At 41.7% G+C, this 17,889-nt stretch overlaps 1 protein-coding gene across 1 annotated transcript in view; it reads left to right on the forward strand.

Moving 5' to 3' along the window:
• LOC147028488 (uncharacterized) overlaps window positions 1-17,889 on the forward strand; it is a 247,556-nt gene that overhangs the window by 145,306 nt on the left and 84,361 nt on the right. The window contains exon 5 of the mRNA XM_085878916.1: window positions 11,916-12,009. The gene's annotated coding sequence lies outside the window, so the exon portion shown is untranslated. The remainder of the gene's footprint in view (window positions 1-11,915; window positions 12,010-17,889) is intronic.

The following is a 17,889-nucleotide window of genomic DNA, read 5'->3' on the forward strand; positions in this document are numbered from 1 at the left end:
TTGAAAACGAGCTTTTACGATTGAATATGTCTGGGGTTGTAAAGCTGGAGCCTAAACAAGAAAATGATGAAAGTAAAGGGGTGAAAAAAGGCAACTCTTTTATGTCGAACTTAATTTGATAAAAAAAACAAACTTTGCAAAAGTCGATACAAGAACCTCGCTCTAACATTATGTCGTTAACTCGGGTATGTTTGTGCTCCATGCCAAACGTCTTTCCCAACAACCTAACTTCCTGAGTCCTGCCCAAACCAGTTTGACTCCATTTTATTATTATCTCATATCGGTACAGCTGCTTATTATGTACACAAAAGGGCAGAATCTTCATCCATTACATTTCCTACATTTCCCAACACTTTCCTTCTTTTTTCTCTCCTCCTTCCTAACCATCCCTCAATTGTCCATTTCTCTATTTCTCATCCTCTCTCACACTCATGTATCCAACAAAAACTATATAATCAGTTTGCTAGAAGACAACCATAAGTATAATTGCAGACAATTCGGAGCACCCCATCATATGTTTTTTTTTTTCGCAATCTAATAGCATCCAAATGTGGATACAGTATATGAAGGAAGGGATCAAAACGTCCCCCACCCCTCACCCTGCCTAACCGGGAAGGATGGTCTCGTGCCAGCGAAACTCGGCACAGGTGATAGTCCTTGTCTGTGTTGTTTGCAGCCAGTGACACATCTTTCTCGAGTAATGGCCGGGTAAGTTTCCTGACGCCATTCGACAGAAATCAAGTGTTTGGCTGCGAATATTTTTGAAAATTTATAAAGACTTTCCAATCCCTGTCAAAAGCCCTCTTCAGACAGCTGAGCTAACATCTAGAGTTTCTCATGATACAAAGTAAATTTGTTGAAAGCGAACCAGGTGTTTTGTACTCTCCTCTTCCCAAAGCAGAGGAAGCTTCTGTGTTGCTGTAATTTTATTTGTGTTTCACTCGATGTCTATTGTGAAACGTCACTGGGGTTCCTTCCCAAAACAAATACGTGTATTTACTTGTCAGTAGTGAATTGGAAAGGTGGTTAATATTATCAATAGTTCTACACTCAACACAATTTTGTCTGGGACCATGCGGCTCTAAAGTGATGACGTCACTCTGTTATTAAATGCGAACACTGTACTCGAATGTCATCATATTGTAACCAGTGTAGTTCAAATTTGACCTGAACTTGACCCAGACAATATCCCATCAAGCGTCTTTTGAAGAATGTTCCTTTTTTCCCCCCCAAGAGAGTGATTTGGTTGAATTTACAAGGTGGCTTGTGAAATATTATCCGATGAACACGCTCACTTGAGTCGGGTTCATCTTGCTTTGCTCAAGCAGAATGTCCATTAGTCATTTATTTTCACTTGCGTCAAAATCATGAGGGATGCCTCGTATGTCAGGAGCAACTGTGTTTATTCCTTCACTCTGTTATGGTACCTCACCATGTACAGCAACGATCATTATTTACAGGGGCCGTCAACATATTATGGATGCAAAAATGGCAGAACTTAATTTAAACTCCTCTCCTCCCTTCCACCTCCCCAAACAGAACATATTTCCCTTTTTTCCTCTCATCTCTCAAGCTCCTTTCTCTTCTCTGCCTTCCTATCTACATGATAGCTCGAGGTTGTCCAAAAGAGGAAAGTTTTCCTCGCTCCTTATCTATAGTTTTCATAGTTCATAATCTAGCTACCAGAGATATTTTTCAATCACTACAAGACTGCATGAACATGATACCGGAGAGTCGTAAAAACAAATTTGATAGAATTAATCCAATCTTGTTTTCAAATTGTCTAACGTTCTTGGCGCAGCTTATTCGGTTCGGAACGGCGACATGCATACTCCAAACAGACTGTGAAGGTCACAGCTTGACCCAGCCTCAGTAGTGTTTAGTGGTTGTAGAGTATGATTGTTACATTAAATGTTGTCATTTCGGGAGTACTTGCTCAGATTTAAACAAGAAATTCTCTTTTTTGCTTGTCCTGTCGTCCACAGCGTCAAATGTATGTGATTCGTCATTGGTGAGCGCGATTGCACACTGTCGTGGAGTGCAGTGTGTTTGTACAGCTGCAGACTATTGTGAAATGGATGGAATTGATGAATTCTGTGTCTGTTTGTGGTGAGGATGTTGAGGTCGTGGATAGATTCACTTACCTTGGCAGTGATATTCATGTCTCCGCAGGTTGTGAGCCGGAGGTCAATAGACGTCTGGGTCGGGCCTGGGGAGTCATGGATTCACTGGATCATGGGGTGTGGCGCTGCCGGTACCTGTGCGGGAGGACGAAAGTCCGAGTCTTCAGGTCCTTGGTACTTCCAGTCTTGCTCTATGGGTGCGAGACTTGGACTTTGACCAAGGATCTGAGACGGAGACTTAATTCCTTTGGTACCAGGTCTCTTCGGAGAATCCTTGGCTATCGCTGGTCGGATTTTGTGTCCAACGAGCGGTTGCTGAGAGAGACTCGGATGAGATTTGTTACCTGCATAGTCCGTGAGCGTCAGCTGCGGCTGTATGGACATGTGGCTCATTTTCCTGACGCTGATCCTGCTCACCAGATTCTCTCAGCGAGGGAGTCTCATGAGTGGAGGAGGCCAGTGGGCCGACCACGTGCCTCATGGTTGCAGCAGGTTGACCATCATCTCAAGGAGATGGGGATGGGCCTGGCATCTGCCTGGGGGATGGCCAGACGGAGGCCCCTGGAGTACCGGCGGAAAGTGGACGCAGCGACGCGCTGTTCTGGCACATGCTCCCATACCTGACCTGACCTGATGAATTAGATACGTTCTGTTTTGATGTAGTCCAATAAATGGTGTAAAAATGTTATTTACGACTTTTAACTAGGTTTGTGCAAATACTTTTACATATTTATTTATATCTTTATTTGGATTGAAAAGAAAACACCTTGGTATTTCTGTTATCCGTTCCAATAAGTAGTTAAATAATGTCTCTTCAGAATGCAACAACACAAAACATCAAGTGTTCATGAAAAAAGGCAAAGAGAAAAATATTTCGCTGATATGAGGTCATGAGGCCACAAAGTGCCTCACTTTTTGACATTTAAGATTGGCTCATGATGCCATGCTTATAAAACAAGTATTTATAATCCAAGTTTTAATAAGATCAGTCTCCTGCACGCAAACAGTTATATCACAGCAAACTGAGGAATAGGATGATGAATAAGTGCAGGGTATCCAGACTTTTACACTTGCACTAAAAGCAAAAAGTAAAAATAAGAAAGAACCTCAAAGTAAAAAAAAACTTTTTTAAATCGGGTACAAAATCGAGGTTCAAGGAAATTTGAGGGGAGCGAGAGGGTAAAAAGGTAATGGAGAGAATGTGGAGCAGAGAGACCACAGTGAGACAAAACAAAGAAGGGAATGAACGAACGAAGAGGAAAAGAGGAGTAAGAGGAGGGGAGGAAACAGCAACCTGTAAGTAAGAGGATTGTGTTAGCTTAGGTAGGGTTAATGAGGGTGGAAAGGATTGCTGGCAGAGATGGCGGTGCATCATTTGCTTGAAGCCCTGAAGGGAAGAGTGGGATGAAATTATCACCAGAAGAGAGTTTCATAAACAGAAGAAAAGAAGAACAAAATGGTGGAGTTGTCCAGTCAGCATAGATTTTGGGAGTTTCATGAGGAGGGGGTTACTGGAAGAATGTGTACATCCTGGAATTGTTGGGGAGGGTTAGAGGGTTGAGAGAGCAGGGACAGAGGTGGTAAATCAGAGAGATTACAAACCTGTCTGCAATGTGAGAGCAACACACCTTGTGCTTCGGCCTCGTCAGTTTTAAGTTGCACACATTAAAGTATTGACAGTTGCGATGCTGGAGTCTCACCCCACAGGAACGACCAGGACTCCACTGAGATGCGGCCGTGTAGACTGTGAGTAGCTCTGATTTTCCAAAAGACTTGGATCGGCGGAGGATGTTCAATCTGTAGTTGGCTTTGAAGCAATAATGCTTAAGAGGAAGAAAAACAGGAAGAATGACAAGAGGAAGAAGAAGAAGAGGAAAAGGAGAAGAAAGGAGGAAAGAAACGGAGAGATTTGTGGATAATATACGGATTATTATGAGTATTATGTGTAGAATGAATAATTATCCAAAGGAAATGAAGACAGTCTTGTTTGGAAAAGGTTTCCAAGTTTGAGAGTTTATTTGAAAATGCCTGTTTGACACTTTGTGAGCATTATCCGTTGCATGTGGTCGAACCCATCATACAATAGTTAAAACAGTTGTAACATGATAAACTTTTGGAATGTTAACACTGGACAAGCAGAAAGCTTGGAAGGGAGACTGGCTACAGATACAGCTGCTTATTCCAAATTCATAATGGCAACGTCCCAGCAAAAGCAAGCAACAGTTCACATTTAATATCGTTCAAAACCACTTACTATTGGTTCACACAATTATTCAACAAAATCATTAACATTGCCTCATTCGTTGCTGGTGTGTGTTGAGTGTGCGTGTGCGTGTGTGTGTGTGTGTGTGTGTGTGTGTGTGTGTGTGTGTGTGTGTGTGTGTGTGTGTGTGTGTGTGTGTGTGTGTGTGTGTGTGTGTGTGTGTGTGTGTTGGTTGTTATCTCCAGGTGCAGGTTTCAGAAGGTGAAACGGAGTCCTCCGAGGGCAAGAAATATCCACCTCTGTTTCAATAAGGGGTCATGATTTATGGACCAAACTGAAGATTTCTTGTTCTCAAAGTTTTGTTCTAAGGGATCTTTTCAAAATCGTCACTGAGCCCCGGACAGCTTCCAGCTGTAGTTTGCTTGTAAAATTATTCCCTGGGATGTTTTTATTTTTTATTTTTAAGATCTCTATGAGGTTCTTCTTTTTAATTCCCTTGCTCCAATTATCATTGGTACAATGTCAGCGCTCTTCAGCTTCCAAGATATTTTCACTTCATTTTTGAGATCCTATCCTAGTATTTGGTCATTTTTCTTAAATTCCACGTTATTTAGACCAAAATTGCTGGGTACTGAAACCTCAATTAGCAATGCCGTTTTTTAGCAGCGTCTCGCGTAGCGAACGCTGCTCATAGAGAGCTCGGCGTTGTTGTTGTTGTTGTTGTTGTTGTTGTTGTTGTTGTTGTTGTTCTTCTTGTTCTTCTTCTTCTTCTTCTTCTTCTTCTTCTTCTTCTTCTTCTTCTTCTTCTTCTTCTTCTTCTTCTTCTTCTTCTTCTTCTTCTTCTTCTTCTTCTTCTTCTTCTTCTTCTTCTTCTTCTTCTGAAGACAAAACCTTAATCTCGAGGACTCGGCTCTTGTATATACAAGATCCGGATTTCCTTAAATACTGAGCACATGTACACATCCTCACATAGACGGTGCCTTTTGAGAGCGTCTATCATGAACTTTTAAATATATTCGGACATTTGCTTTAAAGTTTCGAAAAGTTCATGTTACTATTTAAAGATTATTCCATTTATCGTATTGTAATTTCGTAAATACATGATTTATTTCGTAAATACACGATATATCGTAAATACGTAAAGACATTATGACGCGTTTCGCTATTGGCTTAATCAAGGCACGTGACGAAATATCAGAAGTTGTTGTTGTTTTAAAAAAAAAATTTAATTTTTTTTTTTTTTAGCTGACAAAATCTTTAGGACGCTGCTCGTGGACACATTTGTCCTTGTTTATTTTTTGTGTCAAAGTACGACATCCCATTGCATTGCTTTGTTTTCTATGTTCACAATGGATAAGATCATCAGGTGAGCATTATGTCCTGGTTTTCAGTGATTGCTTTTGGTTCATGTTTCCATGAGTTTTCTGGAATGATGATATTGAAGTTTTTTGATGATGTGCCAGTGGATTACTCGACACACTGTGTTGTGCCTTTTGTGTGTACAGCTGTTCTCAAATGAGTTTTTTTTTAAACTATGAGATAGTGACTCGTGCTACCTTGCAGAACCAACCTCTACCTCTCAGATTGACTCAGTCACACCGTTATCTTAAAGCCATTGGTATAGTGTCCTTGGTCTTCGGCGTTTATTATGATTCGTTCTCCATCCTAGTAAACCTGGCCTCTTCTTAGCCATTCTAACGAGCATTCTTTGTCTATGCCCAGTCTGTCCAACTCTCTTTTATCATTCTCCCAGTTGTCAGTCAGTGTGTATTTGTTGATATTTCATTTTTATATTTTTCTTTTGTCTTTTTTTTTTTGTAATCATTGGGGCTGTATGAGTTGCTGTTTTGGTTTCATGTGTGACATCTTCGATTCGCACCTGTCTTTAAAAATGTTTTGCTTGGTGGGTTGGGGATACCTTTTCTGGCTTGCTGTCTTCGTCTTTGCATGCACATTTGATGCTTTTGAACTTTTCACATACTCAACCAATCCTTATAGTTGTCATTCTGTGCACTTCGTTGAGCTCCATCAGGCCATGACCTCCACTTTTGGGCAGGTACATTCTCGGGATGAATTAATTTTTGTAGAACATTTTGTGGAAAGTGTGGAGTTTCCTTTCCTTGTTTACCCTGTGCACACAAAGGGAAGAGCATAGTCAAGCAATTGGTTCACATCTGTCTTGCCTGTATGTCTGTCTACAAATGTTAGTTTATGATTGAGGAACCACTTAATTTCAATTCAATGTATTTTAAACATGAATCAGAACATACATCAGAAAACAAACCTGTAGTTTAGCAGTAGTTACCTCTGCCACCTAAGGTGAAGAAAGTTATGTTTTCACCCCTTTCTGTCTGTTTGTCTGTTTGTCTGTCTGTGTACAGGATATCTCAAAAAGTTGTGGACGGATCCGGATGAAATTTTGTGGGCAGGTTCGGTGTGTGATCATGGTGAACTGATTAGATTTTGGAGAAGATCCGGATCCGGATCTGACAAGTCGAACTTTTAAGAGTGATTATTCACCATTGAGAGATTGGGCGAAACTGATATATAGCACGATATCTCAAAACGTTGTGGACGGATTCGGATGAAACTTGGTGCACAGGTGGGCTTGTGACAAGGAAGAATTGATTCGATTTTGATGAAGATCCAGATCCGGATCCACTTACTTGAATTTTTAAGTAATTCTTCACCATTGAGAGATAAGGCTAAAAATGATATATAGCACGATATCTCAAAAAGTTGTCAATGGATTTGGAAGAAAGTTGGTGGACAGGTTGGGTGTGTCGCAAGGACGAATTGATTCGAGTTTGGTGAAGATCCAAATCCGCATCTGGATAAGAGAGTTATTTAATTCTTAAAGTGATTCTTCACCATTGAGAGAGGGCCAAAAACTATATAGTACTGTCTGGCATGAGATTTCAAAAATATATTGGGCCCAATATGTTCTCGTGGATCAGGCATTGCGTGGCGGAGGTATGCGCTCTACTAAGTGCCCTTCTAGTTTTTTTAAGTGATTCATCACCATTGAGATATGGGGCCAAAAACGATATAGCATAATTCAAAATGGTGTGGATGAGTTATGACAAAACTTGGTGGATGAGTTCGTTAGGTAACAAGAACAAGTCAATTAGATTTTGGTTAATGTGGTATTCTCTGGTAGTTCTCAGATATTCTAAGATGTTCTCAGGTATTCTCAGATATTCTCTGGGAGTTGTGAATCGGATGAAAATTAACAATTTTAGAAATTCGGCTTATTTTGAACTCAAAAAGAATTGGTAGTTGATCCAGTGACCTGATATGCAAGTCCTCTTCAAATTTGAAGTCAATGGGATGAAAATTGAGGATTTTAGAAATTCCACCGAAGTTGTTGACCTTTGGCCTATGTTTACCTTTTGGTGTATGTTGACCTCAAAAATAATAGGTGATTGAATTCAATGACCAAATGTGCAACTCCTCTTAAAATTTCAAGTCGATCAGATGAAAATTGACAATTTTAGAAATTTTGCCTATGTTGAGGTTTTGGCCTTTGATGACCTCAAAGTAAATGATGGTTGAATTCAGTGACGGATATGCAAATCCTGTTAAAATTTATAGTCAATCGGATGAAAATTGAGGATTTTAGAAGGTTGACAAATTTGTTGACCTTTTGACCTCAAAAACAATAGGCTTCTTACTTATGACGAACTGAACCATGCATGTGGCGAAGTTTCATAAAGATCGGTTTAAAATTGTAACCTGAACACGATAAACGTAAAAACAGACAGACAGAATAACGCATACAACCAATCAATATACTTTAAAAATCTTCAATTTTTCCAAGTAACAAGAAATATGTCATGCATAGCACTAAACTTGCGAAATCCATGAAATAAATTTGACCTTAAAAATAAGTGGTGGTTGAATTCAAAGACAAAATACACAAATCCTCTTCAAATTTCAAGTCAAATGGATGAAAATTGACAATTTTAGAAATGGCTATGTCGACTTTTTGGCCTATTTTGACCTTTTCACCCATGTTGACCTCAAATACTTGTTCATTGAATTCAGAGACCTGATATGCAACTCCTCTTCAAATTTTAAGTCAATCGGATGAAAATTGAGGATTTTAGAAATCTCGCCTAAGTTGTTGACTTTTAGCCTATGTTGACCTTTTGTTCTATGTTGGTCTCAAATAATTGGCTGGTTGAATTCAGTGACCTAAAATATAAATCCTCTTCAAATTTGGAGTCAATCGGATGAAAATTGAGGAATTTAGAAAATTGACATATTTGTTGACCTTTGGCCTATGTTGACCTTTTGACTTTTTAACCTCAAATAAACAATAGGCTTCTTGCGTATGATGAACTCTACCATGTGGTGAAGTTTCATGAAGATCACTTTAAAATTATCACCTCTGTGCGATAAACAAACAAACAGACAGACGGAATAATGCACAAGGCCAACCAATATACGGTACTTGAAAAATCTTCGATTTCCGCAAGTAACAAACAAACGAGAAATCACTCAGAGCGACATTTGACGAAACAGGACAAATTAAAACGGCACTCGGTAGGGCTCATAACCCTGCCAGGCTGAACAGTTTATGTTTTGTATCCCACTGATGGGCTGTAAAACCTTAAAAAGATGTAATATCTGGATCCGGACCTGAACGAAAATCAAATTGGCTTGTTCTTGTTATTTACCAACTCATCCACATAGTTTTGTCATAACTCATCCACAACTTTTTGAGATATCATGCTATACATATAGCATATCGTTTTTTGCCCCATCTCTCTCCAGTGAAAAATAAATTAAGGAATTCAAAAATTCTCGTATCTGGATCAAGATTTGGATCTTCACCTAAATCGAATTGATTAGTCCTTGTCGCACACCAAACCTGTCCACCAAGTTTCGCCCAAATCCTTCCACATCTTTTTTGAGATATCATGCTATATTTCGTTTTTGGCCCCATCTCTCAGCCGAGGAGGAGGAATCACTAAAAATTCCAGGATCCGGAGCCACATCCCAACCAAAAATCCGTGTTGCCATCCTTGGCTGGTCACCAACAAACAAAAAAATTCAGAACAATTGCTTCAAAACTGTGGACAAAAATCAAGTGACAAACAAACAAACAAACAAACAAACAAGAAGAAGATGTCATTCAGAGCACGATACTTGCAAAATCCATACAACAAATTTGTCCTCAAAAATAATTGTTGTTTGAATTCAATGACGAAATATGCAACTCCTTTTCAAATTACAAGTCAATCGGATGAAAATTGATTATTTCAGAGATTCGGCCTGTGTTGTCCTTTTGGCCTATGTTGACCTCAAAAAGAATTGGTGGTTGAATTCAGTGACCTGAAATATACATCCTCTTCAAATTTCAAGTCAATGGGATGAAAAATGAGGATTTTAGACGTTTGAAAAAGTTGTTGGCCGATGATGACCTTTTCACCTCAAAAACAATAAGCTTCTTCCTTATGACAAACTCTAACATGTGGTGAAGTTTTGTGACGATCAGTTTGAAATTGTGCCCTGTAGGCGATAAACAGACAGACAGACAGAATAACAAAATCGACTAACCAATATACTTGAAAAATCTTCGATTTTGCAAGTAACAGACGTTACAGACCAACATACTTGGCAAAATACTTTCGCCAAGTAACAAACAGACCCAAATGCAATACCCTCTCCTCTGGTGTGGGTAATGAGGACACAAAAACGTATGTACAAGGAGAGAAATAAAGCCTAACCCTCTAATGGTGTCAAAATGCCAGATGTGCACATGAACAAAGGGGTAAATGAAGGGCTTGAGGCAGGCACAAAGCTGGTGGCATGCTGGTCGCTAGCCAGGGTTGGTTTGGCAAATGGTGATGAGATCAATGATAGGGAGACAAGGGATTAGGAGGTGGTATCCCCATATCCAGCATCGTCCTCCTGTCTGAATGACGAAGCTAAGGAGAGGGAGTGATGTTTTTCTCTTAAAGTCCAAGGTCCAACTCCAACTGATCTGCGGTAGCTTTCAACTGAGGCCCCACCGTTCTGTACAGCAGATCCTCTGGCCCGCCCTCAGTACACGACGGGCTGTCATTGGCCGCTGCTTCTGGTGGATAGTGTCAATCGGTCAATCGATCGGGCCGTCCCGTCATGCGGACCACCCTGAACAAAAGTATTCCGTTCCCCTCCAGGGCACCACAGCTCACCTCACCACCATGGCTTCTGGTGCGATGGCCAAACAGCTGATGATATCTCTGCGTCAAAGCATGTTACAAAGTCAAAGCGTGACCAAAACAGCACCCTGTACCATTTTGTGCTCAATTCCTCAACTATCATCACCTCCACAGAAGGTCAGACATGATACTATCTTACTCTATCTGCTTAACTGTTAACACTTGCTACCTCCTCAATGCACATTTAACAAGACAAATTATCTCTGAAAAATATATATTGCAAGAGTAAATCTTACCTACATGACGAGCACACAAACCGAGCTATTCCTATTATAATCTAGCTGTGGATCCCCCGTACATGTAACAGCATATTGATATAGCTTACGTTCTTGTACTGCTTCTTATGTACAGTATCTTGCCAAAACTCATGAGACATTCCTTTCATCCACCTTGGGGATCATCACCATGCAGTACATGCCTGGTGTTGCCTTAATGGTTAGGGTGGTGGGCTTTGGATCTAAGGGTCCTGAGTTCAAATCCTGCTTTTCTGTTGATTTAATACCAGGTGGGGTTGATTCAGCCTGTCGTATCAATATCATCCTTCTGAGGTCGGCAAAATGAGTACCAGCTTGCTGGGATGATTGAGCCATCTGAGTATCCTGTGTCAGAGTGATGACCCATCCAAGATTGTGCCCAATAGCCCAGGAGACTGCTTTGGCAGCACCAAAGCTCTGTACAGAGTATGGTCCCAATGGATTTTTTTTTTTGGACCAAGCAGTAAAAGACTATATCAGCATTGATCTGGCAGACCATCAAAAATCACTTAAATGGATGAGAGAATCCTATCAAAGATTGCAAAAGACATGTTTAGAAGACTTTTTCATCACATCAAACCTCCATGATGTGATGAAAGAGTTCAAGGAATCATCAGGATATCAGGCAATAGTCAACACAGTTCTTCGAGCCTTGCATGTCATGGAATACAAAACGATAGTACGCACAGCGAGCGCCGCATGCGAAGGCTTAACATGTCCTGGGACTTAAAAATGGCAAAACCGGTTTTGTGGATCGACGAGTCCAGGTACACATTGTTCAACACTGATGACAGGATTTGTGGGATGCCTTGGAACACCAAACATGGGCTCACCAACAATGACCACAACATTTTGAAAGAATGAACGGGTCGGATCGAAGCCGAAAATTCTCCTTAACTCCCATGTCCCGTCAATAGTCAGCAATAAACTACTTTAGGAAGCATATTTAAAGTTTATGTGAAACTTCTACTGTATATATCATCGATGTGGTGATCTTGCAGAAGGAAGAAATGGTGGGAACACCACATTGAGCCAACATGGGCAAAGTTCAGTGATTCCAGGATGCACTGGGTCATCTGGAAGCTCATTTGTCTCTCTCGTTTTGCTGTCTGCATCCTGGCAGGAGGCGTGGACATGGAGATCAAGTGAGGACAAAGTGCAGATTCAAATAGAGTATCGTTGGAGGGCAATGAGGGGAGAAGAGCAGAATGGAAAAGGTGAATTATTCTCCCACAACACATGTTCTTAGAGGTCAGAAGTGGAAGATGTATGTGTGTGCCTCCACATTGCTTCCTCCGAACTCGATATTTATTGAGCGTCGGCAGCTTTTAAGTCCAAAGATTTCAAAGCTTGTTCGTTAGGAATGCAATAGTTTGGAGGCCAAATGATGAAAGGATAGAAATGAAGCATAAATGAATGACTTGAGAATGAAAGAAAGTGCTTAATATTTCTGATTATAATTTTTATAAATGAAACTTTTATATGAAGGTGCTTATTCTGCTTTTTAAAACCTCATTGAGAGCGATGATAACCTTTGAACCGATGAAGAAATTTCGAAAATTCAATTATATGATGTCATCCTGTAAAGAGAAACGGTCTTGGAGTCCTGAGTGTTAAAGAGGCAATAGATATATGCTTCTGTTTATGTGGAGCTTAGACTAGAACCGATTTGGGGAGGAATTTGTCCATCCGAGATGGAACACACCTCTAATTTATACGTCAATCTAAGGGAAGGAGCAGTATACACATTGATGCCTCGCTCTGCATGTGCAACACCACGGTGGTAGTTTATAGCTTGATCGGGATTCGAATCCAGACTTGACAGCTCAGAGGTAACTGCTAAGTGAGCTACTTCTGCATAATCCTGTTGGACAGTGACGTTTCAAAGATGGCCACCAGTTTAAGGGGTGAAAACAGGTGTGAAGACCGAACAAGTGGTTTGCATTTCGAGAAAGGTAAAGCATCACCGCACCATACAGGATCATATATAGTTTGTTTAATGAAAGGTGAACGGCAGCAAATCTACTGATCAAGAGTTTGATTTTTGCTTCAACAGACTCAACAAAAATGTCTGCATGAACACCACAAACATCTGCTTGTGGTTACTTTGGACCATTATTCATCCAACAAGAGTAAATCTGTATCGGTACCGAAATTTGTACCATAACTCTGGACTTCATATGTCTTATTTATTGTTAACTTGCAAATACAATCCATCGCTTTGCTGACAGGTATATTAAGGGGGAGTGAGAGGGGAGAGAGGAGAGAGGGAGAAAGAGGAAGGAGGGAGAGAGAGGGAGGGAGGAAGGGAGAAGGAGAAGATAGAAGGAAAGGAGAAGAGAGAGGAGGGGGGAGCGAGGAAGAGTGGTGGACCCTTGGAGGAGGGGGCGGGGAGCTCGGAAGGAGGGAAGAGCGAGGCAGGGGAGAAGTGGGCAGAGCGACGTCTCACCAAACATTGCAAAACACTCCGGGAGGGGGTGGGAGCAAGGAGGATGGGAGAGAGAGAGAGAGAGAGGGGGGAGTGAGGAGGGGGTTTGGGAAGAGGTAAGCGTGAGGGGAGATGGTTCATAGACTTCCGTTTGTTAGGGGGCAAGGGGGGAAAAGTTCTCAACTTGCGTTTAGTCGTGGGAATTGTGGAGGTGGGAGGGGGGGTAGTGCAGGATTGAATGAAGTGGGGTACGTTAAAACAGCATGCAGAGACTGCCTGGAGATGTTCATAGGGAGTGGAGAGGGGAGGGGATTTGGGAGGAGGTAAGCATGAGAGGAGGGGAAGAGAAGGTGGCGTGAGGGTCGGAGAAGGGAAGGGCAATAAAACCATGCCCAATATCGGAGCTCGTTTTTGCATCCAGGGAATATCAGAATTGGTCTTTGGCATCCAGGAAACATTGAGGCTACTTTTTGTTGTCCAGAGAATATCGAGGCTGGCTTTTGGCATCCAGGGAACATCGAGGCTGGTTTTTGGCATCCAGGGAACATCAAGGCTGGTTTTTGGCATCCAGGGAACATCGAGGTTGGTTTTTGGCATCGAGGGAACATTGAGGCTGGTTTTTGGCATCCAGAGAACATCGAGGCTGGTTTGTGGCATCCAGGAAACATTGAAGCTGGTTTTTGGCATCCAGGGAACATTGAGGCTGGTTTTTGGCATCCAGGAAACATCGAGGCTGGTTTTTGGTGTCCAGAGAACATCGAGGCTGGTTTTTGGCATCCAGGGAACATTGAGGCTGGTTTTTGGCATCCAGGGAACATTGAGGCTGGTTTTTGGCATCCAGGGAACATTGAGGCTGGTTTTTGGCGTCCAGAGAACATCGAGGCTGGTTTTTGACATCCAGGGAACATTGAGGCTGGTTTTTGACATCCAGGGAACATTGAGGTTGGTTTTTGGCATCCAGGAAACATCGAGGCTGGTTTTTGGCATCCAGGGAACATTGAGACTGGTTTTTGACATCCAGGGAACACCGAGGTTGGTTTTTGGCATCCAGGGAACATTGAGGCTGGTTTTTTGGCACCAGGGAACAATGAGGCTGGTTTTTGGCATCCAGGGAACATTGAGGCTGGTTTTTTGGCACCAGGGAACATCGAGGCTGGTTTTTGGCATCCAGGGAACATTGAGCCTGGTTTTTGACATTCACGGTACATTGAGGTTGGTTTTTGGCATCCAGGAAACATTGAGGCTGGTTTTTGACATCCAGGGAACATTGAGGTTGGTTTTTGACATCCAGGGAACATTGAGGCTGGTTTTTGGCATCCAGGGAACATTGAGGCTGGTTTTTGATATCCAGGGAACATTGAGGCTGGTTTTTGACATCCAGGGAACATCGAGGTTGGTTTTTGACATCCAGGGAACATTGAGGCTGGTTTTTTACATCCAGGGAACATTGAGGCTGGCTTTTGACATCCAGGGAACATTGAGGCTGGTTTTTGACATCCAGGGAACCTTGAGGTTGGTTGGTTTTTGACATCCAGAGAACATTGAGGTTGGTTTTTGACATCCAAGGAACATCGAGGTTGGTTTTTGACATCCAGGGAACATTGAGGCTGGTTTTTGGCATCCAGGGAACATTGAGGCTGGTTTTTGATATCCAGGGAACATTGAGGCTGGTTTTTGACATCCAGGGAACATCGAGGTTGGTTTTTGACATCCAGGGAACATTGAGGCTGGTTTTTTACATCCAGGGAACATTGAGGCTGGCTTTTGACATCCAGGGAACATCGAGGTTGGTTTTTGACATCCAGGGAACATTGAGGCTGGTTTTTTACATCCAGGGAACATTGAGGCTGGCTTTTGACATCCAGGGAACATTGAGGCTGGTTTTTGACATCCAGGGAACATCGAGGTTGGTTTTTGACATCCAGGGAACATTGAGGCTGGTTTTTTACATCCAGGGAACATTGAGGCTGGCTTTTGACATCCAGGGAACATCGAGGTTGGTTTTTGACATCCAGGGAACATTGAGGCTGGTTTTTTACATCCAGGGAACATTGAGGCTGGCTTTTGACATCCAGGGAACATTGAGGCTGGTTTTTGACATCCAGGGAACATCGAGGTTGGTTTTTGACATCCAGAGAACGTTGAGGTTGGTTTTTGACATCCAAGGAACATTGAGGATGGTTTTTGACATCCAGGGAACATCGAGGCTGGTTTTTGGTATCCAGGGAACATCGAGGATGGTTTTTGACATCCAGGGAACATCGAGGTTGGTTTTTGGCATCCAGGGAACATTGAGTCTGGTTTTTGGCATCCAGGGAACATTGAGGCTGGTTTTTGACATCCAGGGAACATCGAGGTTTGTTTTTGACATCCAGGGAACATTGAGGCTCGTTTTTGGCATCCAGGGAACATTGAGGCTGGTTTTTGACATCCAGGGAACATTGAGGCTGGTTTTTGACATCCAAGGAACATCGAGGTTGGTTTTTGACATCCAGGGAACATTGAGGCTGGTTTTTTACATCCAGGGAACATTGAGGCTGGCTTTTGACATCCAGGGAACATTGAGGCTGGTTTTTGACATCCAGGGAACATCGAGGTTGGTTTTTGACATCCAGAGAACATTGAGGTTGGTTTTTGACATCCAGGGAACATCGAGGTTGGTTTTTGGCATCCAGGGAACATTGAGGCTGGTTTTTGACATCCAGGAAACATTGAGGCTGGTTTTTGACATCCAGGGAACATCGAGGTTGGTTTTTGACATCCAGAAAACATTGAGGTTGGTTTTTGACATCCAAGGAACATTGAGGATGGTTTTTGACATCCAGAGAACATTGAAGTTGGTTTTTGACATCCAAGGAACATTGAGGATGGTTTTTGACATCCAGGGAACATTGAGGCTGGTTTTTGACATCCAGGGAACATTGAGGCTGGTTTTTGACATCCAGGGAACATTGAGGTTGGTTTTTGACATCCAGGGAACATTGAGGCTGGTTTTTGACATCCAGGGAACATTGAGGCTGGTTTTTGACATCCAGGGAACATCGAGGTTGGTTTTTGACATCCAGAGAACATTGAGGTTGGTTTTTGACATCCAGGGAACATTGAGGCTGGTTTTTGACATCCAGGGAACATCGAGGTTGGTTTTTGACATCCAGGAAACATCGAGGCTGGTTTCTGGGCTGATACAATGTGATTTTTGAGCGCAAAATAAGGCTCAATCATCTCTCAGAAATGTCTTTTGCTTGGTATGATCGTACAATATAGCTAACTCTGAGGTACAATCTCATTAATTGATGTAGCTTAAACATTTTGTTATCAACGTGACACCGGTGATGATAGTGTTTGTAAAGGTTTAAGATGCCCTGATTATCTCCACAAAATTGTGTGAGACTGCCCCAACTCAGTATTAAACTAGAGGGGGAGCACTCGGTAGAGTGCAAAACCTCCGCCGCCAATACTGCTAGGTCACTCAAGTGGACCTGATATCCTATTCATTCAATTTGACGTCAACAGTGCTCACAGAGTTATAGTTTGCAACTTTCCCTTTTACTTTTAACTTTTACATACTCAATTCATTCGTCATAACAAGATTCCTTGAGACAGAAATTGATTTTACGTGGGTATATCCACCTGAAGTTCCAAAATCAGCCGCAATTATAATTTTGGCATTTTTTTTGTTGGAAATCACTTATAACATGTAGAAATGCAAAAAAAAAAATCGAAATTTTGTTGAAAAAAAATTTGCAAAATTTTTTTTCTCTAACAAATTTTTTTTTTTGGGGGGGGGGTGGAAATCACTTAAAACGTAGAAATGAAAAAAAAAGAAATCGAAATGTTGAAAAAAAAGTTGCAAAATTTTTTTTTCTCTAAATTTTTTTTTGGGGGGGGGGGTTGTAAATCACTTAAAACATGTAGAAATGCAAAAAAAAAATTCAAATATTTTTTCAAATTGGCCGCCATCGCGGCCATATTGGATTTTGGACCAAGTCCAAAATCTAATGGCATGATCGTTGGACCAGACCTTACCCCCCCCACCAAGTTTCGTTGAAATCCTTCGAGGAATTTTTCCGTAATACTGTTCACAAACAAACAAACAAACAGAAAGGGGTGAAAACAGTAACCTCCATCCATCTTCGATGACGGAGGTTAACAATAAGAGGATGAGATCTAAGATATATACAAGACAATATATGTGTAGCGATTACTGGATGCGTTTGGCCTTAATCCCAGAAGAAAAACGCGTTACAATATTGATTCAAAAGTCACGTTAGAATGTTGCATTTGGGTGTAGTGTAGGAATTTGATGCTAAAGGTACTTCACTTGTCTGTTTTCTCAGATACATCATCAGGCCATTCTGACTCGGTCAGTTTGGATGCCAAACGTATTATAAATGCTAAGTTGTACACTTTCTCGGCAGCAAGTTTGGACAGTAATCAGTATTTGTTCAGGGTTCCAGTGATGATTCACCTCCTCTTCATGAAAGACATCATAGGATGATGAGGATCTTTAACGTCCACCAACAACTCCAGTTCCGCCAGATGGGACAACCAGCTTAACATCCATCCGAGGGACAATGCGCACATAGATTCCTTGCCGTGCATGTGAAGCACCAGGGTGGAAGTTTATAGCTGGGTCGGGATTCAAACTCAGGCCAAACAGCTCAGCGGG

Source organism: Eptatretus burgeri, chromosome 4 (assembly GCF_056783735.1).
Source record: "Eptatretus burgeri isolate ZD-2024b chromosome 4, Ebu_testis_v1, whole genome shotgun sequence".
In the NCBI taxonomy this organism is placed as follows: domain Eukaryota; kingdom Metazoa; phylum Chordata; class Myxini; order Myxiniformes; family Myxinidae; genus Eptatretus; species Eptatretus burgeri.